General features: G+C 45.1%; 1 protein-coding gene across 2 annotated transcripts in view; it reads right to left on the bottom strand.

Moving 5' to 3' along the window:
• The window catches only part of LOC143773326 (contactin-associated protein-like 5), a 484,664-nt gene that overhangs the window by 38,282 nt on the left and 421,502 nt on the right, over positions 1–24,880 (bottom strand). The gene's annotated exons all lie outside the window — the stretch shown is intronic.

Here is a 24,880-nt window from a genome sequence, read left to right as displayed (position 1 = left end):
AGTCACCCCCGGTACCTCCTGCTCTATCCCTCGGCCCTCCGTGTCTTGCGGCGGGAGCATGCGCAGTGCGCTCACTGAGATCTGCTGGCCGGTACCCATCAACAATAGGAGATTTTTCCTATTGGTTCATTTTGATCACTATGATTAGACCCTATCACAGCAATCAAAATAAAAAAATAGTTAATCAAACCCCCCTTATCACCCCTTAGTTAGGTAAAAATAACTAAATAATTTTTTTTCCATTCTTTGCAGTTAAGGTCAGGGTGGAGGATAGGGTTGGGGTTAGAGCTAGGGTTAGGGTAGGGGATAGGGTTAGGGTTGGAGCTAGAGTTTGGGTTGTGTTGGAGTTAGGGTTGTGTTGGGGTTATGATTGGGGTTACGGTGTGGTGTTGGGGTTAGGGTGGTGTTGGGGTTTATGTGGTGTTGTGGTTATGATTGTGGTTAGGGTTGGTCTTAGGGTTAGGGCTGTGTTAGGGTTGGAGTTAGAATTGGGGGTTTCCACTGTACATAATACATAATAGTATGTTTTTGCACTTATTTTATTCCCACTGTTCACCTAAGTATTTTATTTTTTTAGTTTATTTATTTTTTTATTTTATATATCAGCCATATGGTTCCAGAGTTATCAGCCTATTAATTTAGAGCTATTATGTTTTTTTTTTACTAAGGGGGTGTTGATAATAGTATTCTATAGGGGTGTGTCTATAGGCTGATTTGCATAGTCACCCTGTAAGACACACCACCTTAATAAAGACCATAGAAATAGCACTTAATAAATAGGTCCTTATCTCTGGGACCGTATAGTGGATTTATCAAACACAAAAAAACAACAAAATAATCAGGGGAGCAGCATGATTAAAACAATTACAAAAACTAGCCCCTGAGGACAGGTCCGTTATAAGCCCCAGATGTTAATTAATTTCTTACGGCATAACCAGTAGACATTGTATTAGAGAGAAACTATGAAGTCATTCGTAATTGTTTTTTGTATTTTAAGTCAGGGCTCAAACAATTACACCACATTACATGACTATACAAAGCAAAAGCTGAATCTCCGTAATAATAGGCAGCTAACAGACCGGGAGGGATGCTCATCATATCCAGCCTCTGCCTATTCTTACTATGGAACTCTCTTATCTATTTTCATTTTTTTATTGCTTTTTTATTTTTAGATTTTTTTCCTTTATTTTCTTTAGAAGCCGATAAACTGTGAAATCAAATTAATTCCGTGACGCCACATGCAGGCAAGTAAAATCGCTTACAAAGCCTCTGTCAGGAAAGATTCACAGGTGTAATAGCTGTTTCTACATATTTTTGAAGAACAAAGACTCAGAGAGAGAGAGACGCCGGGATTAGGAAAGATGAAAACAGGGAAGGGTGAATATTCAATTATCATCCTGCTTCTTTGAAATCCCCCCGTATCAGGAGGCGTTATGCTCTGCATCTTGGTAGGATTCTACACCCGATGGTAACCCATTCTACTGAGTCAAAAATGTGCTGGAAAATACTGCTGAGATGCGCGGCATCACTCCTCCTGTTACAGAGAGGAATCTTGGAGAAGCAGGATGAAAATTGAATTTATGCCCTTCCATTTTTTCATCAGGTCAAATGTTGATATCTGCTTTCCATCCAAAGCTGTATGCACAATTCTGGCTCTGACACTGGGACACAGGATTAATGGTATAACTAAACTCCTACCACAATGCTCTGCTTTTTATTTTAGTGAAATTTATTCCTGTTTTTCCCCACATCTCCCCCAATACAGCACAACAGCAGATCAAGCTCTGCACTGCAAGTGATGCAGCAAGAGCAAACTAGAAGAATGCTGAATGCAGCTCTGAAGGCAAGTAGAGTACCAAATAGGATTGGTTAAAAACTGCTGCAAGAAAAGCGATATAACTAATAAGTATCAGCATTGCACTGCATGTAATATAGTAATATACTTTATGATTAAAGCTGGCCAGGAGATAGACATTGGTCAAATATTTGTTTATCAGTCAGTTATGACTCGTGACTCTCCTGTACGCATGCTAAAACACTTAGTAAATGAGGTGTAATGTAGATAAATGTAGAGTAATGCACCTAAGATGCAGTAATCCTATTGCTACATATACATTAGACGGGACCATACTTGGGACTACAGAACAGGAGAAGGAATTGGGGATTCTGGTTACAAGTAAACTGAGCAGCAGTACTCAATGTCAAGCAACAGCAGCAAAAGCAAACAAGATTTTAGGTTGTATGAAAAGAGATAAAATTCCACGATCCCAACATTTTATTACCCCTTTATAAATCACTGGTGAGGTCATGTAAGAAGAAGGACCGGACCGGGGTACCTGTCTTTTGCTGGGTCCGGAACTGTCGGGGCTGTCTCCTCTGTTATCCGGGGGAAAACTTAGACACCCGGACCGACCTTTACACGACAAAGCAGGGGGCATGGCTACTAGGAAAAAGCCTGAGCGTGCGCATAAGCAGACAGACTTGGCAGGAAGAGACAGCACGTGGCAGGGACAAGAGAGTGCTCCGACTACTGAGCACCCAAATAGCGCAGGCCCGCGTTCATGCTTTCCTGCGGTAACTTACAAAGACTGTGACCAGTATCTTGCCATGTGCCCGCTGGGTCCTGCGACTCGAGGTGCCAGGCACTCCGGGTCCATGAGTAATGAGCAGGCACCGCTTAGGAAAGACCAGGTGACTCACTGTGCTCTCATCCCCCTGTATACATCTGCCAGCGACGTTAGACTCCGTTAGTGTTGTGGACTGTACTGCACCCTGCACAGCAAACCCAGAACCAAGGAACTCATTAAAAACGTAGAGGACAAGCCACTGCCATCGGGATTCGACTCAAGGACACCTACAGGACGACACCAGATCCATCCCGCGCTGACCATGTTGGCACCACCATACCTGTTGTGGACTCTTCAGTCAGGAAGCCGTCAGACTGATAAATTAACTCTTGAGAACTGTTGTTATCTCTATTATACACTTTACCTCATCGCGTATACCAAACTGTTAAACCCCAGTTTTACCCTACCTCCTCCCTGCGTGGAGTATACCCCTGTTCCACTAAACCAAGTTAAATCTTGCGCTGTCTCATGTCCATTACTGCATCCCACAACCTGCTCACAGTCTCATCTAGAATATGGGATCCAGTTTTGTGATCCACATTTTAAAAAGGATATTCAGAAATTAGTCAGTTCAAAGGTGGTCATCTAGATTATTACAAGGGATGGAAGGCCTCTCATATGATGAGGGGTTGGAAAAGTTGGGCTCATTTAGCTTAGAAAATGACCTATTAGAGGTGAACTCATTTATACAGTTGTGCTCAAATGTTTACATACCCGGGCAGAATTTATGCTTTCTTGGCCTTTTTTCAGAGAATATGAATGACTAGATGGTGGCCCGATTCTAACGTATCGGGTATTCTAGAATATGTAGGTAGTATATAGCACAGGCTACGTACTATATTGCACAGTGACATAGTATATAACACAACCGATGTAGTATATAAAATAGCTACGTAGTATATAACAGAGCTACGTAGTATGTAACACAGCCACATAGTATATAACATAGCCACGTAGTGAATTGCACAGCTACATAGTGTATAGCACAGGCCACATAGTATATAGCAGAGCCACATAGTATATAACATAGTCACGTAGTATATTGCACAGGCACGAAGTATATTGCACAGCCACGTAGTATATAACACAGTCACGTAGTGTATTTCACAGCTATGTAGTGTATTGCACAGCTATGTAGTATATTGGTCAGTGACGTAGTGTATAGCAGAGCCAAGTAGTATATAACATAGTCACGTAGTATATTGTAGAGGCACGTAGTATATTGCATAGCTAAGTAGTATATTGCACAGCCACGTAGTATATAACAGAGCCGTGTAGTATATTGCACAGTCGACATAGTATATAACAGAACCGACACAGCCACATAGTATATTGCACAGCTACGTAGTACATAACAGAGCACGTAGTATATTGGACAGTCACGTTGTATATTGCACAGTCACGTTGTATATTGCCCAGCTACATAGTATATAGCACAGAGATGTAGTATATAACAGAGCCAACACAGTATGTAACACAGCCCACGTAGTATATAGCAATATGGGCACTATATGCATGATTAAAAAAGACTTAAAATAAAAAATAAACATATACTCACCTTCCCCTTGAAGTCCTGGCGCCTGTGTGCAGTGCACGCGGCAGCTTCCGGTCCCAAGGTTGGTATGAGCTCAGGACCTGTGATGACGTCGCGGTCACATGACCATGACGTCATGGCAGGTTCTTCTCGCATAGCATCCATGGCACCGGAACCTGCCGCTTTCACTGCCGAGGACAGCGCGTGACGTCAGAAGGTCAGAATAACCTTTTTTTTTATTATTATTATTTGTAACATTAGATCTTTTTACTATTGATGCTGCATATGCAGCATCAATAGTAAAAAGTTGGTCACACAGGGTTAATAGCTGCGTTAACGGAGTACGTTACACCGTGGTCCGTTAACGCTGACATTAACCCTGTGTGAGCGCGTCATTTCGCTGCCAGACTATGGTCGTCGCTGATTGGTCGTGGCAATGGTCATGGGCGTTTTGCCACGACCAATCAGCGACTTGGATTTCCATGACAGACAGAGGCCGCGACCAATGAATATCCGGGACAGACAGACAGACGGAAAAACCCTTAGACAATTATATATATAGATAACACCAAAACATTTTCTCCACTCATGGTTAGTGGTTGTGTGAAGCCATTTATTGTCAAACTACTGAGTTTCTCTTTTTAAATCATAATGACAACCCAAAACATCCTAATGGCCCTGATCAAAAGTTCACATACCCTGATGATTTTAACCTGACAAAATGCACAGAAGTTGACACAAATCTGTTTGAATGGCTATTAAAGGTAACATCCTCACCTGTGACCTGTTTTGTTATGATCCTAGTGGCTTAGGATCACAAATCTAACCAGCTAAGAGAAAATAATAGGACGAGCTCTGGGGATGTGGTAACTGGACTAACCGCAAACCTGATCCTAACCGCACACACTATAGGCAGCCGTGGAACGTTTCCTGAAATCCTAGACGTCTCTTCACGGCCTGAGAAACTGACTACCCCTAAAGAGAAAGTAAAGTCCTCACTTGCCTCAGAGAAATCCCCCAGAGATATAGAAGCCCCCCACAAATAATAACGGTGAGTTAAGAGGAAAAGACAAACGCAGAGATGAAACAGGTTAAGCAAATGAGGCCCGCTAACGCTAGATAGCAGAAAATAGCAAGGGATCTGTGCGGTCAGTAAAAAAACCTATGCAAAAATATCCACGCAGAGAATGCGAGAACCCCCACACCAACTAACGATGTGGGGGGAGCAACTCAGCACCCCAGAGCACCAGCAAGCAGGGAAATCACATATTAGCAAGCTGGACAAAAACTCATCATATACTAGGAAACATCTTGAATACAGATGAGCAAAAATAAGCAAACAGAACTTAGCTTCTCTTGGAGAGACTGATAACGGATGTAGACAGGAGCAAACAGAATAGCACTGAATACAACGGCAACAGGCAAGGAATGAAGGACCAGGTGGATTAAATAGGAAACCTAACTAGCAGATGACGAGACAGCTGATCCTGCCAGAAACCTGCAAAAAAACAAAAAGAGCCACCAGGAGGAGCCCAAAGAGAGAACTCACACAGTACCACTCATGACCACAGGAGGGAGCCCGGAAACAGAGTTCACAACAGTACCCCCCCCTTGAGGATGGGTCACCGAACCCTCACCAGAACCCCCAGGGTGATCAGGGTGAGCCACATGGAAGGCACGAACCAAATCTGCCGCATGAACATCAGAGGCGACAACCCAGGAATTATCCTCCTGACCATAGCCCTTCCACTTAACCAAATACTGAAGCCTCCGTCTTGAAATATGAGAATCCAAGATCTTCTCCACCACGTATTCCAATTCTCCCTCAACCAGCACCGGAGCAGGAGGCTCAACAGAAGGAACCACAGGCACCACATACCTCCGCAACAAAGACCTATGGAACACATTATGGATGGTAAACGATGCGGGGAGGTCCAAGCAAAATGACACAGGGATGAGGATTTCCAAAATTTTATAAGGACCGATAAAACGAGGTTTAAACTTAGGAGAAGATACCTTCATAGGAACATAACGAGAAGACAACCACACCAAATCCCCCACACGAAGTCGGGGACCCACACAGCGACGACGGTTAGCAAAGCGCTGAGCCTTCTCTTGTGACAACATCAAATTGTCCACCACATGGTTCCAAATCTGCTGCAACCTATCCACCACAGAATCCACCCCAGGACAGTCCGAAGACTCAACCTGACCTGAGGAAAAACGAGGATGAAAACCAGAATTACAAAAAAAAGGCGAAACCAAAGTAGCCGAACTAGCCCGATTATTAAGGGCAAACTCGGCCAATGGCAAAAAAGTCACCCAATCATCCTGGTCAGCAGAAACAAAACATCTCAAATAAGTTTCCAAGGTCTGGTTAGTTCGCTCGGTTTGGCCATTCGTCTGAGGATGGAAGGCCGACGAAAAAGACAAATCAATGCCCATCTTAGCACAAAAGGACCGCCAAAATCTGGACACAAACTGGGATCCTCTGTCAGACACAATGTTTTCAGGGATGCCGTGCAGACGAACCACATTCTGAAAAAATAACGGAACCAAATCGGAGGAAGAAGGCAACTTAGGCAAGGGCACCAAATGGACCATTTTAGAAAAACGATCACAAACCACCCAGATGACAGACATTCTCTGAGAGACCGGAAGATCCAAAATAAAATCCATGGAAATATGCGTCCAAGGCCTCTTAGGAACCGGCAAAGGCAAAAGCAAACCACTGGCACGAGAACAGCAAGGGTTAGCCCGAGCACAAATCCCACAGGACTGCACAAAGGAACGCACATCCCGCGACAAGGAAGGCCACCAGAAGGATCTAGCCACCAAATCTCTGGTACCAAGAATCCCAGGATGACCCGCCAACACTGAAGAATGGACCTCGGAAATAACTCTGCTGGTCCATCTATCTGGGACAAACAGTCTCTCTGATGGACAACGGTCAGGTCTATCCGCCTGAAATTCCTGTAACACCCGTCGCAAATCTGGGGAAATGGCAGACAAAATTACCCCCTCTTTGAGGATACCAACCGGCTCAGAAACTCCATGGGAGTCAGGCACAAAACTCCTAGAAAGAGCATCAGCCTTCACGTTCTTCGAACCAGGAAGGTACGAGACCACAAAATCGAAACGTGAGAAAAACAACGACCAACGAGCCTGTCTAGGATTCAACCGCTTGGCCGACTCTAGATAAATCAAATTTTTATGATCAGTCAAGACCACCACACGATGCTTAGCTCCCTCTAGCCAGTGTCGCCACTCCTCAAATGCCCACTTCATTGCCAACAACTCCCGATTACCAACATCATAATTTCGTTCAGCCGGCGAAAATTTTCTTGAAAGGAAGGCACATGGCTTCATCACAGAGCAATCAGAGCTTCTCTGTGACAAAACTGCCCCTGCTCCAATTTCAGAAGCATCAACCTCGACCTGGAAGGGAAGAGAGACATCTGGCTGACATAAAACTGGAGCCGAAGAAAACCGGCGCTTCAGCTCCTGAAAGGCCTCAACGGCCGCAGGAGACCAGTTAGTCACATCAGAACCCTTCTTGGTCAAATCCGTCAAAGGTTTAACCACACCAGAAAAATTAGCAATGAAGCGACGGTAAAAATTAGCAAAACCCAAGAACATCTGAAGACTCTTAACCGATGTAGGTTGAGTCCAATCATGAATAGCCTGGACCTTGACTGGGTCCATCTCAATAGAAGAAGGAGAAAAAATAAAGCCCAAAAAGGAAACTTTCTGGACTCCGAAGAGACATTTGGAACCCTTCACAAACAAGGCATTGGCACGCAGGACCTGAAATACCATCCTGACCTGCTTCACATGGGATTCCCAATCATCTGAAAAGACCAAAATATCATCCAGATACACAATCATAAATTTATCCAGATATTCTCGGAAGATATCGTGCATGAAGGACTGAAACACAGAAGGGGCATTAGAAAGTCCAAAAGGCATCACCAAGTACTCAAAATGGCCGTCGGGCGTATTAAATGCTGTTTTCCATTCATTGCCCTGTTTTATACGCACAAGATTATATGCACCGCGAAGATCTATCTTGGTGAACCAACTAGACCCCCTAATCCGAGCAAACAGATCAGACAACAATGGCAAGGGATACTGGAATTTGACCGTGATTTTATTTAGAAGGCGATAATCTATACAGGGTCTCAAAGAACCATCCTTCTTGGCCACAAAAAAGAATCCCGCACCAAGAGGGGACGAGGAGGGGCGAATATGTCCCTTCTCCAAAGGCTCCTTTACATAGCTCCGCATAGCGGCATGCTCTGGTACAGACAAATTAAACAGTCGTCCCTCAGGGAACTTACTACCAGGAATCAAATTTATAGCACAATCACAATCCCTATGAGGAGGTAGGGCACTGGATTTGGGCTCATCAAATACATCCTGGTAGTCCGACAAAAACTCAGGGACTTCAGAAGGAGTAGAGGAAGCAATTGATACCAAGGGAGCATCGCCATGAATTCCCTGGCAACCCCAATTCAACACAGACATAGCTTTCCAATCCAGGACTGGATTATGAGCCTGCAACCATGGTAGACCCAACACGACAACGTCATGCAAATTATATAACACAAGAAAGCGAATCACCTCCTGATGTGCAGGAGTCATACACATGGTCACTTGAGTCCAGTATTGAGGTTTATTCTTGGCCAATGGTGTAGCATCAATTCCCTTCAATGGAATAGGGAACTGTAATGGCTCAAGGATAAAACCACAGCGCTTGGCAAATGACAAATCCATCAGAATCAGGGCGGCACCTGAATCTACAAAAGCCATAACTGAGTAGGATGACAGAGAGCAAATCAAAGTAACAGACAAAATGAATTTAGGCTGTACAGTACCAATGGTGACAGATCTAGCAAAGTTTTTTGTGCGCTTAGAGCATGCTGAGATAACATGAGCTGAATCACCACAGTAAAAGCACAACCCATTCTGATGTCTATGATTTTGCCGTTCCATTCTGGTCAGAATCCTATCACATTGCATAGACTCAGGTTTCTGTTCAGAAAACACCGCCAGATGGTGCGCAGGTTTGCGCTCCCGCAAACGCCGATCAATCTGAATGGCCAAAGCCATTGACTCATTCAGACTCGCAGGCGTGGAGAACCTCACCATAACATTCTTAATGGCTTCAGAAAGACCTTCTCTGAAATTTGCAGCCAGGGCACACTCATTCCATTGAGTAAGCACCGACCATTTCCGAAATTTTTGACAATACACCTCAGCTTCATCCTGACCCTGAGAGAGAGCCAGCAAGGCCTTTTCTGCCTGGTTCTCCAGATTAGGTTCCTCATAAAGCAATCCAAGCGCCAGAAAAAACGCATCCACATTCAGCAATGCAGGATCTCCTGGCGCCAGGGAGAAGGCCCAATCTTGAGGGTCGCCGCGTAACAGAGAGATAACAATTCTAACTTGCTGAGCGGAATCACCAGAGGAACGAGGTCTCAAAGAAAGAAATAATTTACAATTATTCTTAAAATTCAGAAACCTAGATCTATCTCCAGAAAAAAACTCAGGAATAGGTACTTTTGGCTCAGACATAGGACTGTGAACAACAAAATCCTGAATGCTTTGCACCCTTGCAGCAAGATGATCCACACTAGAAGTCAGACTCTGAATATCCATATCTGCAGCAGAACTCAAAGCCACCCAGAGATTAAGGGGAGGAGAGAAGCAGGACAGACTGCAGAGCAGAAAAAAAAAATTGAACTCAAGATTTCTCTTATCCCACTTTTGCGATGCATTTAACACTTTTGGCCTGTTGCACTGTTATGATCCTAGTGGCTTAGGATCACAAATCTAACCAGCTAAGAGAAAATAATAGGACAAGCTCTGGGGATGTGGTAACTGGACTAACCGCAAACCTGATCCTAACCGCACACACTATAGGCAGCCGTGGAACGTTTCCTGAAATCCTAGACGTCTCTTCACGGCCTGAGAAACTGACTACCCCTAAAGAGAAAGTAAAGTCCTCACTTGCCTCAGAGAAATCCCCCAGAGATATAGAAGCCCCCCACAAATAATAACGGTGAGTTAAGAGGAAAAGACAAATGCAGAGATGAAACAGGTTAAGCAAATGAGGCCCGCTAACGCTAGATAGCAGAAAATAGCAAGGGATCTGTGCGGTCAGTAAAAAACCCTATGCAAAAATATCCACGCAGAGAATGCGAGAACCCCCACACCAACTAACAATGTGGGGGGAGCAACTCAGCACCCCAGAGCACCAGCAAGCAGGGAAATCACATATTAGCAAGCTGGACAAAAACTCATCATATACTAGGAAACATCTTGAACACAGATGAGCAAAAATAAGCAAACAGAACTTAGCTTCTCTTGGAGAGACTGATAACGGATGTAGACAGGAGCAAACAGAATAGCACTGAATACAACGGCAACAGGCAAGGAATGAAGGACCAGGTGGATTAAATAGGAAACCTAACTAGCAGATGACGAGACAGCTGATCCTGCCAGAAACCTGCAAAATAACAAAAAGAGCCACCAGGAGGAGCCCAAAGAGAGAACTCACACAGTACCACTCATGACCACAGGAGGGAGCCCGGAAACAGAGTTCACAACACTGTTTGCTTGTAATTAGTGTGTGTGCATAAAATCTGAGCTTCTGGGATCCAGACAGACTCTTGCATCTTTCATCCAGCCACTGACGTTTCTGGATTGTGAGTCATGGGGAAAGCAAAAGAATTGTCAATGGATCTAACGGAAAAGGTAGTTGAAATGTACAAAACAGGAAAGGGATACAAAAAGATATCAAAGGAACTGATAATGTCAATCAGCAGCATTCAAGCTGTGATTAACAATTGGAAAATCAGGGGCTCTGTGTAAACAAAACCACGGTCAGGTGTTGTGGATTCTGTTTGCGGGCTCCCTCTGGTGGTTACTGCTGGTACTGGGTGACTTTGGTGGGTTGCGGCCTTTGGTTTCCATCTGTCCATCAGAGGCTGGGTGTTTCCTATTTTACCTGGCCTCTCTGTCATTTCCCTTGCCGGCTATCAATGTGTTCAGATGTGCTCTGTTTGGTTCCTGCCTACCTGCTCCCAGATCTTTCAGGATAAGCTAAGTGCTGATTTTCAGTTGTTTGGTTTTTTGTCCAGCTTGCTTAGAATGTCTCTTTGTTAGCTGGTTGCTCTAGTGGACTGAGGTTCTCCCCATGTGCCATGAGTTGGCACATGGGTTCTTGTAATCTCAGGATGGTTTTTTTGATTAGGGTTTTTTGCTGACCGCTCAGTCCCCTTTTGTGTCATTCTGCTTTCTAGTTTTCAGCGGGCCTCTATTTGCTAAAGCTATATACATCATCTCTATGTATGTGCCTTCCTCTCATTTCACCGTCAATACATGTGGGGGGCAACTATATCTTTGGGGTTAATTCCTCTGGAGGCAAGTGAGGTCTTTGTTTTCTCTGCAGTACTAGTTAGCTCTTAGGCTGGTGCGTGGCGTCTAGAACCAACGTAGGCACGCTCCCTGGCTATCTCTAGTTGCGTTTGTCAGGCGTAGGGCAGCGGTCAGCCCAGGTTCCATCACCCTAGAGCTCGTCCGATATTTATTATACTTTGCTTATCCTGTGCTATCCCTAGCCATTGGGGATTCATGACAGTATAGCCGGCCCACAAAGTGTTAATTGTTTGGGCTGAAGCAGGAGGAAAAGAAGTGTTCAAGGAAAATTTTTTTTTTTTTTCCTTCAGAGTTTTGCTGCCTAGCCCTTAATTGCTGTCTAGCTGCTTCTTACCTCCTCTTAACCCTTGAATGGCTCTGATCTTAGCTGTTTATCATGGATGTCCAGAGTTTGGCTTCCAGCCTGAGTAATCTCGCGGCAAAGGTTCAAAACATACAGGATTTCGTTGTTCACACTCCCATGTCTGAACCTAGAATTCCTATTCCAGAGTTTTTTTCTGGAGATAGATCTACCTTCCTGAATTTCAGGAACAATTGTAAATTGTTTCTCTCTTTGAAATCTCGCTCCTCTGGAGACCCTGCTCAACAGGTCAAGATTGTTATATCGTTCCTACGGGGCGACCCTCAGAATTGGGCATTTGCATTGGCACCAGGGGATCCTGCATTGCTCAGTGTGGATGCGTTTTTTCTGGCATTGGGATTGCTCTATGAGGAACCTAACCTAGAGATTCAGGCTGAAAAGGCTTTATTGGCCCTCTCTCAGGGGCATGATGAAGCGGAAATATATTGTCAGAAATTTCGGAAATGGTCGGTGCTTACTCAGTGGAATGAGTGCGCCCTGGCTGCAAACTTCAGAAATGGTCTTTCTGAGGCCATTAAGGATATTATGGTGGGGTTCCCTGCGCCTACAGGTCTGAATGAGTCTATGGCTATGGCCATTCAGATTGATCGGCGTTTACGGGAGCGCAAACCCGTGCACCAGTTGGCGGTGTCTTCTGAACAGGCACCTGAGACTATGCAATGTGATAGAATTCAGTCCAGAAGTGAACGGCAAAATTATAGGCGGAAAAATGGTTTGTGTTTTTATTGTGGTGATTCAGCTCATGTTATATCAGCATGCTCTAAACGCACAAAAAGGGTTGATAAATCTTTTGCCATTGATACTCTGCAGTCTAAGTTCATTTTGTCTGTGACTCTGATTTTTTCACTGTCTTCCATTTCCGTCGATGCCTATGTGGATTCAGGCGCTGCCCTGAGTCTTATGGATTGGTCATTTGCTAAACGCTGCGGTTTTAGTCTAGAGCCTCTGGAAGTTCCTATTCCTCTGAAAGGAATTGATTCTACACCATTGGCTATGAATAAACCGCAGTATTGGACACAAGTGACCATGCGCATGACTCCCGTTCATCAGGAGGTGATTCGCTTCCTTGTACTGTATAATTTACATGATGTACTAGTGCTTGGTCTGCCATGGTTACAAACTCATAATCCTGTCCTGGACTGGAAAACAATGTCTGTGCTAAGCTGGGGATGTCACGGGGTTCATGATGATGCACCTCCGATTTCTATAGCTTCATCTACTCCTTCGGAGATCCCTGCGTTTTTGTCGGATTATAGGGATATTTTTGAGGAGCCTAAGCTCAATTCGCTCCCTCCCCATAGAGAGTGTGACTGTGCTATAGAATTGATTCCTGGCAGTAAGTTCCCTAAGGGTCGTTTATTTAATCTGTCACTGCCAGAGCATACTGCTATGCGGAATTATATTAAGGAGTCCTTGGAAAAGGGACATATTCGTCCATCTTCGTCCCCTCTGGGAGCAGGTTTTTTTTTCGTGGCAAAAAAAGATGGTTCCCTGAGGCCTTGTATAGATTATCGCCTTCTGAATAAGATTACAGTCAAATACCAGTATCCATTGCCATTATTTACTGATTTGTTTGCTCGCATTAAGGGGGCTAGGTGGTTCACTAAAATAGATCTTCGTGGTGCGTATAATCTGGTGCGGATAAAACAGGGTGATGAGTGGAAAACCGCATTTAATACGCCTGAGGGCCATTTTGAGTATTTGGTAATGCCTTTTGGACTCTCCAATGCTCCGTCAGTCTTTCAGTCCTTTATGCACAATATTTTCCGTGAATATCTGGATAAGTTTATGATTGTGTATTTGGATGATATTTTGGTGTTTTCTGATGACTGGGAGTCTCATGTTCTACAGGTCAGGAAGGTGTTTCAGGTTTTGCGGGCCAATTCTCTGTTTGTGAAGGGCTCAAAGTGTCTCTTCGGAGTCTAGAAGATTTATTTTTTGGGGTACATTTTTTCTCCTTCTACTATTGAGATGGATCCCGTTAAGGTTCAGGCTATTTGTGACTGGACACAACCTACATCTGTTAAGAGCCTTCAGAAGTTCTTGGGGTTTGCTAATTTTTTATCGTCGGTTCATTGCTAATTTTTCCAGTATTGTTAAACCTTTGACTGATTTGACTAAAAAGGGTGCTGATGTTGCTGATTGGTCTCCTGCGGCCGTGGAGGCCTTTCGGGAACTTAAGCGCCGGTTTTCTTCTGCTCCTGTGTTGTGTCAACCAGATGTTTCACTTCCTTTCCAGGTGGAGGTTGATGCTTCCGAGATTGGAGCGGGGGCGGTTTTGTCACAGAGAAGTTCTAATGGCTCGGTGATGAAGCCATGTGCTTTCTTCTCTAGAAAATTCTCGCCCGCCGAGCGCAATTATGATGTGGGTAATCGGGAGCTTTTGGCCATGAAGTGGGCATTTGAGGAGTGGCGTCATTGGCTTGAGGGTGCTAAACATCGCGTGGTGGTCTTGACTGATCACAAGAATCTTATTTACCTTGAGTCTGCCAGGCGTTTGAATCCTAGACAGGCTCGTTGGTCGTTATTTTTTTCTCGTTTCAATTTCGTGGTTTCATACCTGCCAGGTTCAAAGAATGTGAAGGCAGATGCTCTTTCCAGGAGTTTTGTGCCTGACTCTCCTGGAGACACTGGGCCTGCTGGTATCCTTAGGGATGGGGTAATATTGTCCGCTGTATCCCCAGACTTGCGACGCGCATTGCAGGAGTTTCAGGTGGATAAACCGGATCGATGTCCACCAGAAAGACTGTTTGTTCCGGATGATTGGACCAGTAGAGTCATCTCCGAGGTCCATTCTTCTGTGTTGGCTGGTCATCCTGGAATATTTGGTACAAGAGACTTGGTGGCCAGGTCTTTTTGGTGGCCTTCCTTGTCTAGGGATGTGCGTACCTTTGTGCAGTCTTGTGAAGTGTGTGCTCGAGCTAAGCCTTGCTGTTCACGGGCTAGTGGGTTGTTGTTATCCTTGCCCATCCCGAAGAGGCCTTGGACGCACATTTCCATGGATTTTATTTCTGATCTCCCGGTTTCACAGAAAATGTCCGTTATCTGGGTTGTGTGTGACCGCTTTTCTAAGATGGTTCATTTGGTGCCCTTGCCTAAGTTGCCCTCCTCCTCTGAGTTGGTTCCTTTGTTTTTTCAGAACGTGGTTTGTTTGCATGGGATTCCGGAGAATATCGTTTCTGACAGGGGATCCCAGTTTGTGTCCAGATTTTGGCGGACGTTTTGTGCCAAGATGGGCATTGATTTGTCTTTCTCGTCTGCATTCCATCCTCAGACGAATGGCCAGACGGAGCGAACTAATCAGACCTTGGAAACTTATTTGAGGTGTTTTGTTTCTGCTGATCAGGATGACTGGGTTGCTTTTTTGCCACTGGCCGAATTTGCTCTTAATAATCGGGCTAGTTCGGCCACGTTGGTCTCTCCTTTTTTTTGTAATTCGGGGTTTCATCCTCGTTTTTCCTCTGGTCAGGTGGAGTCTTCGGATTGTCCTGGAGTGGACGTGGTGGTGGACAGGCTACATCACATTTGGAATCAGGTCGTGGACAATTTGAAGTTATCTCAGGAGAAGACTCAGCAGTTTGCTAATCGCCGTCGCCGCGTGGGTCCCCGACTTCTTGTTGGGGACTTGGTGTGGTTGTCTTCTCGTTTTGTCCCTATGAAGGTCTCTTCTCCTAAGTTCAAGCCTCGGTTCATCGGTCCTTATAGGATCTCGGAGATTCTTAACCCTGTATCTTTCCGTTTGGATCTCCCAGCATCGTTCGCTATTCATAATGTGTTCCATCGGTCGTTGTTGTGGAGGTATGAGGTGCCTGTTGTTCCTTCGGTCGAGCCTCCTGCTCCGGTGCTGGTGGAGGGAGAATTGGAGTATGTTGTTGAAAAGATCTTGGATTCTCGTGTTTCCAGACGCAGACTCCAGTATTTGGTTAAGTGGAAGGGTTATGGTCAGGAGGACAATTCCTGGGTGGTCGCCTCCGATGTTCATGCGACTGATTTGGTCCGCGACTTCCATAGAGCTCACCCTGATCGCCCTGGGGGTTCTCGTGAGGGTTCGGTGACCCCTCCTCAAGGGGGGGGTACTGTTGTGGATTCTGTTTGCGGGCTCCCTCTGGTGGTTACTGCTGGTACTGGGTGACTTTGGTGGGTTGCGGCCTTTGGTTTCCATCTGTCCATCAGAGGCTGGGTGTTTCCTATTTTACCTGGCCTCTCTGTCATTTCCCTTGCCGGCTATCAATGTGTTCAGATGTGCTCTGTTTGGTTCCTGCCTACCTGCTCCCAGATCTTTCAGGATAAGCTAAGTGCTGATTTTCAGTTGTTTGGTTTTTTGTCCAGCTTGCTTAGAATGTCTCTTTGTTAGCTGGTTGCTCTAGTGGACTGAGGTTCTCCCCATGTGCCATGAGTTGGCACATGGGTTCTTGTAATCTCAGGATGGTTTTTTTGATTAGGGTTTTTTGCTGACCGCTCAGTCCCCTTTTGTGTCATTCTGCTTTCTAGTTTTCAGCGGGCCTCTATGTGCTAAAGCTATATACATCATCTCTATGTATGTGCCTTCCTCTCATTTCACCGTCAATACATGTGGGGGGCAACTATATCTTTGGGGTTAATTCCTCTGGAGGCAAGTGAGGTCTTTGTTTTCTCTGCAGTACTAGTTAGCTCTTAGGCTGGTGCGTGGCGTCTAGAACCAACGTAGGCACGCTCCCTGGCTATCTCTAGTTGCGTTTGTCAGGCGTAGGGCAGCGGTCAGCCCAGGTTCCATCACCCTAGAGCTCGTCCGATATTTATTATACTTTGCTTATCCTGTGCTATCCCTAGCCATTGGGGATTCATGACAGTCAGGTACCCCAACAAAAATTTTGTACACAACTGTTAGGAAAGTTGTTCGGGATGCAAAGAAAAACCCACAAATAACATTATCTGAAATACTGGACTCTATGAAAAATAGCGGTGTGGCTGTTTCAAGATGCACAATAAGGAGGCACTTGAAGAAAAATGAGCTGCATGGTCAAGTCACCAGAAGAAAGCCATTACTGCTCAAATGTCACAAAGTATCTGGCCGACAACACACAAAACAGCACAAAGACAAATCTCAAAACTTCCAGAACAAGGTAATTTGGAGTCATGACACCAAACTTGAACTTCTTGGCCACAACCATAAACGTTACATTTAGAGAGAGGTCAACAAGGCCTATCATAAAAGGAACACCATTCCTACTGTAAAGCATGGAGGTGGATCGCTGATGTTTTGGGATGTGTGAGCTACAAAGGCACAGCAATCTTGGTCAAAGTTGAAGGAAAAATGAATGCAGCACATTATCAGCAAATACTGGAGGCAAATTTGCAATAATCAGCCCAGAAGCTGCACATGGGATGTACTTGGACGTTCCAATATGACAACGATCCAAAACACAAGGCCGAGTCGACCTGTGTTGTGAATTCGGTTTGTGGGCTCCCCCGGTGGTCTGTTATGGTAGTGTCTCTTATGTGCCTTCCTCCATCTCTGATTACCTGTCGCCACCCTCTTGGGGAGTTTCCTATTTAAGGCTGCTTGGCTGTTAGTCACATGCCGGCCAACAATGTGCTAGTAGCATTCTGTTGCATTCACCTGCCTCAAGTTCCAGTTCAGCTAAGTTGAAATTTGTTTCTTGTTTTGCTATTTTTGTCCAGCTATCTGCAATGTGACTCTTCAGTGCTGGAAGCTCTTGTGGACAGAAAATTACTACTCCAGTGGCATGAGTTGTCACTGGAGTTTAAAGTAATTTCTGGATGGTGTTTTTGAATAGTGATTTTTAGGTCGACCGTGAAGTAACTCTTTCCTGTCCTTCTGCTATCTAGTAAGCGGACCTCACTGTGCTAAATCTGCTGTTCATCCTACGTATGTCATTTCCTCTGAACTCACCGTCAATATCTGTGGGGGCCTACTATCATCTTTTGGGGTTCCTCACTGGAGGTAAGGCAGGCCTGTATGTTCCTCTTATAGGGGTAGTTAGATCTCCGGCTGGCGCGTGGTGTCTAGGGCATCGTAGGTACATCCCCCGGCTACTGTAAGTGTTGGGTCAGGTTCAGGTCACGGTCGACCTTAGTTTCCATCACCCGAGAGCTAGTCCGTTTGTATTTTTTTTCCCATGGTCATTGGGGTAACCATAACAGTTTGGCCGGCCTGTAAAAGATCTATGTGTTAAAATATGCACTAAAGTAGGAAGGAGAAGAAAAGGTTTTTTTTTTTTTTTTTTTTCTGTGTTTGAAAGTGCACCTTAGTTTGATCATTTGTATTCCTTGCTTAAACTGCAGTCTTCAGCCTTTTTTTTTTCTCCTCTCCTCTTAACCTCTGAATGCTTGGGTTACACCCATTTGAAACATGGATCCACAGAGTTTAGTTGCAGGTTTGAATAACCTTGCGACAAAAGTACAGAACCTACAAGATTTTGTTATACGTGCTCCAATGTCTGAACCTAAGATTCCTCTGCCTGAATACTTTACCGGAGACAGATCCCGGTTTTTGAGTTTCAGAGAAAATTGCAAATTGTTTTTGTCTCTGAGATCTCACTCTGCTGGTGATCAGACTCAACAAGTTAAAATTGTTATCTCTCTACTGCGCGGCGACCCACAAAGTTGGGCATTTGCATTATCGCCAGGGGATCCTGCGTTGTTAAATGTAGATGCGTTTTTTCAGGCTTTGGGGTTGCTTTATGAAGAACCTAATTTGGAGATTTTGGCTGAGAAAGCCTTGATAGCTCTTTCCCAAGGGCAAGATGAAGCTGAGATATACTGCCAGAAATTCCGTAAATGGTCGGTGCTTACTAAATGGAATGAGTGCGCTTTAGCAGCTAATTTCAGAGAAGGTCTCTCTGATGCCGTGAAGGATGTCATGGTGGGGTTCCCTGTGCCTACAGGTCTGAATGATGCCATGAAATTGGCTATCCAGATTGATCGGCGTTTGCGGGAGCGCAAATCTGTGCACCATATGGCGGGGTCTTCTGAGGAAGAATCTGTGCACCATATGGCGGTATCTTCTGAGCAAAAACCTGTGCACCATATGGCGGTGTCTTCTGAGCAAAGACCTGTGCACCATTTGGCGGTGACCTCTGAAAAGGCATTAGAGCATATGCAATGCGATCGTGTTTTGTCTAGAGGCGAACGTCAAAATTACAGGCGCAAAAATGGATTGTGCTTCTACTGTGGAGATCCAGCTCATGTTATATCAGCATGCTCTAAACGTATAAATAAGGTTGATAAAAAGGTTGATAAATCTTTTTCTACAGGTACCTTGCAGTCAAAATTTCTTTTGTCCGTGACATTGATTTGTACCTTATCATCTGTGACTGTGAATGCTTATGTGGATTCTGGCGCCGCTCTGAGTCTCATGGATTGGTCCTTTGCCAAGCGTTGTGGGTTTGATTTGGAGCCGTTGGAAGTTTCTATTCCCCTGAAGGGTATTGATTCTACACCTTTGGCTAGCAATAAACCACAATATTGGACACAAGTGACTATGCGTCTTACCCCAGACCATCAGGAGATTATTCGTTTCCTTGTATTATATAACCTACATGATGTCTTAGTGCTTGGATTACCATGGTTACAGGTTCATAATCCCGTCTTGGACTGGAAATCTATGTCTGTGTTGAGCTGGGGATGTCGGGGTATTCATGGGGATGCACCTTTGGTTCCTATTTCTTCATCTACTCCCTCTGAGATCCCAGCATTTCTGTCAGATTTTTATGATGTCTTTCAAGAGCCTAGAGTTGATTCTCTCCCTCCCCACAGAGAGTGTGACTGCGCTATTGAATTGATCCCCGGTAGTAAGTTTCCTAAGGGTCGCTTGTTTAATTTGTCTGTACCTGAACATACTGCTATGCGGGAGTATATCAGAGAATCCTTGGAAAAGGGTCATATTCGCCCCTCGTTGTCTCCACTAGGGGCAGGATTTTTCTTTGTAGGTAAAAAGGATGGTTCATTGAGACCTTGTATCGACTATCGACTTTTGAATAAGATTACAGTTAAATACCAGTACCCGTTACCTTTACTGACTGATCTGTTTGCTCGTATAAAGGGGGCTAAGTGGTTCACTAAGATCGATCTACGTGGTGCGTATAATTTGGTGCGGATTAAGCAGGGGGATGAGTGGAAGACCGCATTTAATACGCCTGAAGGCCATTTTGAGTATTTGGTAATGCCTTTCGGTCTCGCAAATGCCCCTTCCGTTTTTCAGTCCTTTATGCACGATATTTTCCGTGAATATCTGGATAAGTTTATGATTGTGTATTTGGATGATATTCTTGTTTTTTCGGAGGACTGGGAATCTCACGTTCAACAGGTCAGGAGAGTTTTTCAGGTTTTGCGAGCTAATTCTCTTTTTGTAAAGGGCTCAAAGTGTAGTTTTGGAGTTCAGAGAATTTCCTTTTTGGGATATATTTTTTCCCCTTCATCTATGGAGATGGACCCTGTCAAGGTCCAGGCTATTTGTGATTGGATGCAACCTACTTCTTTGAAGAGTCTGCAAAAGTTCTTGGGTTTTGCTAATTTCTATCGCCGATTTATAGCGGGTTTTTCTGCCATTGCTAAACCTTTGACTGATTTGACCAAAAAGGGTGCTGATGTTGCTAATTGGTCCTCTGCGGCTGTGGAGGCCTTTCAAGAGCTTAAGCGCCGCTTTTCTTCCGCTCCTGTGTTGCGCCAACCTGATGTGTTACTTCCGTTCCAGGTTGAGGTGGATGCTTCGGAGATCGGAGCAGGTGCAGTTTTGTCGCAGAAAGATCCTGACTGCTCAGTAATGAGACCATGTGCGTTTTTCTCCCGAAAATTTTCGCCCGCTGAGCGAAATTATGATGTGGGAAATCGGGAACTTCTGGCCATGAAGTGGGCGTTTGAGGAGTGGCGTCATTGGCTTGAGGGTGCTAGACACCAGGTGGTGGTCCTCACTGACCACAAGAATCTAATTTATCTTGAGTCGGCCAGGCGTCTGAATCCTAGACAGGCGCGCTGGTCGTTGTTTTTCTCCCGATTTAACTTTGTGGTGTCATATCTGCCTGGGTCCAAGAATGTGAAGGCGGATGCCCTCTCTAGGAGTTTTGAGCCTGACTCGCCTGGTGATTCCGAACCTACCGGCATCCTGAAGGATGGGGTGATATTGTCAGCTGTCTCCCCAGACCTGCGGCGTTCTTTGCAGGAGTTTCAGGTGGATAGGCCTGATCGCTGTCCGCCTGGTAGACTGTTTGTCCCTGATGATTGGACCAGTAGAGTTATCTCGGAGGTTCATTCTTCCGCGTTGACAGGTCATCCTGGAATTTTTGGCACCAGGGATTTGGTGTCTAGGTCCTTCTGGTGGCCTTCTTTGTCTCGAGATGTGCGCATGTTTGTGCAGTCTTGTGATGTTTGTGCTCGGGCCAAGCCCTGCTGTTCTAGGGCCAGTGGGTTGTTGTTGCCCTTGCCTATTCCTAAGAGGCCTTGGACGCACATCTCTATGGACTTTATTTCTGACCTTCCGGTTTCTCGTAGGATGTCTGTCATCTGGGTGATTTGTGACCGTTTTTCCAAGATGGTTCATTTGGTACCTTTACCCAAATTGCCCTCCTCCTCTGAGTTGGTTCCTCTATTTTTTCAGAATGTGGTGCGTTTGCATGGTATTCCTGAGAATATAGTGTCTGACAGGGGTACTCAGTTTGTGTCTAGATTTTGGCGGACGTTCTGTGCCAGGATGGGTATCGATTTGTCTTTTTCGTCTGCATTCCATCCTCAGACTAATGGCCAGACTGAGCGTACTAATCAGACCTTGGAGACTTACTTGAGGTGTTTTGTGTCCGCTGATCAGGATGATTGGCTTGACTTTTTGCCATTGGCAGAGTTTGCCCTTAACAATCGGGCTAGTTCTGCCACTTTGGTTTCTCCATTTTTTTGTAATTCAGGGTTTCACCCTCGGTTTTCGTCCGGTCAATTGGAGTCTTCGGATTGTCCTGGAGTGGATGCTGTGGTTGATAGGATGCATCAGATTTGGGGACAGGTTGTGGACAATCTGAAGTTGTCCCAGGAGAAGACTCAACAGTTCACTAATCGTCATCGGCGTATTGGTCCTCGTCTTTGTGTTGGGGACCTGGTGTGGCTGTCTTCTCGATTTGTTCCTATGAAGGTCTCGTCTCCTAAGTTTAAGCCTCGGTTTATCGGCCCTTATAGGATTCTGGAGGTTCTTAATCCTGTGTCCTTTCGTTTGGACCTCCCAGCATCTTTTAATATCCATAATGTTTTCCATCGGTCATTATTGCGGAGGTATGAGGTACCGGTTGTTCCTTCTGCTGATCCACCTGCTCCTGTGTTGGTTGAGGGTGAATTGGAGTATGTGGTGGAAAAGATCTTGGACTCCCGTGTTTCCAGACGGAAACTTCAGTATCTGGTTAAGTGGAAAGGTTATGGCCAGGAGGATAATTCTTGGGTGACAGCATCCGATGTTCATGCTCCCGATTTGGTTCGTGCATTTCATAGTGCTCATCCAGGTCGCCCTGGTGGTTCTGGTGAGGGTTCGGTGCCCCCTCCTTAAGGGGGGGGTACTGTTGTGAATTCGGTTTGTGGGCTCCCCCGGTGGTCTGTTATGGTAGTGTCTCTTATGTGCCTTCCTCCATCTCTGATTACCTGTCGCCACCCTCTTGGGGAGTTTCCTATTTAAGGCTGCTTGGCTGTTAGTCACATGCCGGCCAACAATGTGCTAGTAGCATTCTGTTGCATTCACCTGCCTCAAGTTCCAGTTCAGCTAAGTTGAAATTTGTTTCTTGTTTTGCTATTTTTGTCCAGCTATCTGCAATGTGACTCTTCAGTGCTGGAAGCTCTTGTGGACAGAAAATTACTACTCCAGTGGCATGAGTTGTCACTGGAGTTTAAAGTAATTTCTGGATGGTGTTTTTGAATAGTGATTTTTAGGTCGACCGTGAAGTAACTCTTTCCTGTCCTTCTGCTATCTAGTAAGCGGACCTCACTGTGCTAAATCTGCTGTTCATCCTACGTATGTCATTTCCTCTGAACTCACCGTCAATATCTGTGGGGGCCTACTATCATCTTTTGGGGTTCCTCACTGGAGGTAAGGCAGGCCTGTATGTTCCTCTTATAGGGGTAGTTAGATCTCCGGCTGGCGCGTGGTGTCTAGGGCATCGTAGGTACATCCCCCGGCTACTGTAAGTGTTGGGTCAGGTTCAGGTCACGGTCGACCTTAGTTTCCATCACCCGAGAGCTAGTCCGTTTGTATTTTTTTTCCCATGGTCATTGGGGTAACCATAACAGACCTGTCATTGGCTACAACAGAACAAAGTGAAGGTTCTGGAGTGGCCATCTCAGTCTCCTGACCTCAATGTCATTGAGCCACTCTGGGGAGATCTCAAGCGAGCAGTTCATGCTAGACAGCCCAGGAATTTACAAGAACTGCAGACTTTTGCTAAGAAGAGAGGGCAGCTTTACCATCTGAGAAAATAAAGAACCTCATCCACTACTACCGCAAAAGACTTCAAACTGTCATTGATGTTAGAAGGGGCAAAACACGGTATCAAGGAATGGGGTATGTGAACTTTTGTTCAGGGTCATTTGGATGTTTTGGGTTGTCACTATGATTTAAAAAGAGAAAACACAGTAGTTTGACAATAAATGGCTTCACCCAACCACTAACCATGAGTGGAGAAAAAGTTTTAGTGTTATCAGTAGTGTTGAGCGACACCTTCCGATATTTGAAAGTATCGGTATCGGATTGGATCGGCCGATATCCAAAAAATATCGGATATCGCCGATACCGAAAACCGATACCAATACAAGTCAATGGGACACAAATATCGGAACGTAATAGGGAGCAATCCTGGATGGTTCCCAGGGTGTGAAGGAAAGGAAACTCTCCTTCAGGCCCTGGGATCCATATTCATGTAAAAAATAAAGAATAAAAAAAAAATATGGATATACTCCCCTCGGACGGCCCCTGGCTGTCACCGCTGCAAGCGTCTGCCTCCGTTCCTAAGAATGCAGAGTGAAGGACCTTCGATGACATTGTGGTCACGTGAGCGGTCACATAAGCGGTCACGCGACCAATCACAAGACCGCGACGTCATCGCAGGTCCTACACTCACTGCATTCTTAGGAACGGAGGCTGCCGGTTGCACTGCTGAGAGCCAGGGGCTGTCGGTGGGTGAGTATATCCATATTTTTTATTTTTATTCTTTATTTTTTACATGAATATGTATCCCGATTCCGATTTCCGATAATGCAAAAATATCGGAACTCGGTATCGGAATTCCGACACAGCGAATATCGGCCGATACCCGATATTTGCAGTATCGGAATGCTCAACACTAGTTATCAGTCATAGTCTCTGAAAAAAGGCCAAGAAAGCAAAAATTCCACCAGGATATGTAAACTTTTGAGCACAACTGTACATATAAATACATGAGTAGTCAATAAAAAGGACATGCCTTATTCCTTCCAAAGACCATACTAAAGACCAGTGGACACTCATTACGGGTGGAAGAAAGGTGATTCCAGCAGCTAAATAAGAAAGGGTTTTTTACAGTTAGAGCAGTCAGACTGTGGAATGCCGACCACAAGAGCTAGTAATGGCAGACAGTATATCAGTATTAAAGTAATGGCTCTATTTCCCACCCAACGCCGCCTCCAACTGCTTGACTGACAGCCTCTATGCCATATGACTTCAGGCACAGGAGCTATCAGTTAATCAGGTGCAGACACCGCTGTGTGACAGAGGCTTCAGATCTACCATAGCTCTTCAGCCTCACATATCAATTCAAACACTGATTTCTCAGTAACGGAGGAACAGACTGGTGATGTAAAGGTATTGCAGGACTTGTCTTTGAAAGAGCTACAGGCACATATATTTAACTTGGGGCGTGAAATCCTGCTGACAGATTTTCTTTAAAATACTGTACACCAAGTTCTTTGCTATAA

The sequence above is a fragment of the Ranitomeya variabilis genome, chromosome 1 (assembly GCF_051348905.1).
Source record: "Ranitomeya variabilis isolate aRanVar5 chromosome 1, aRanVar5.hap1, whole genome shotgun sequence".
Classification (NCBI taxonomy): Eukaryota; Metazoa; Chordata; class Amphibia; order Anura; family Dendrobatidae; genus Ranitomeya; species Ranitomeya variabilis.
This window is presented reverse-complemented; position numbering and strand designations above follow the sequence as displayed.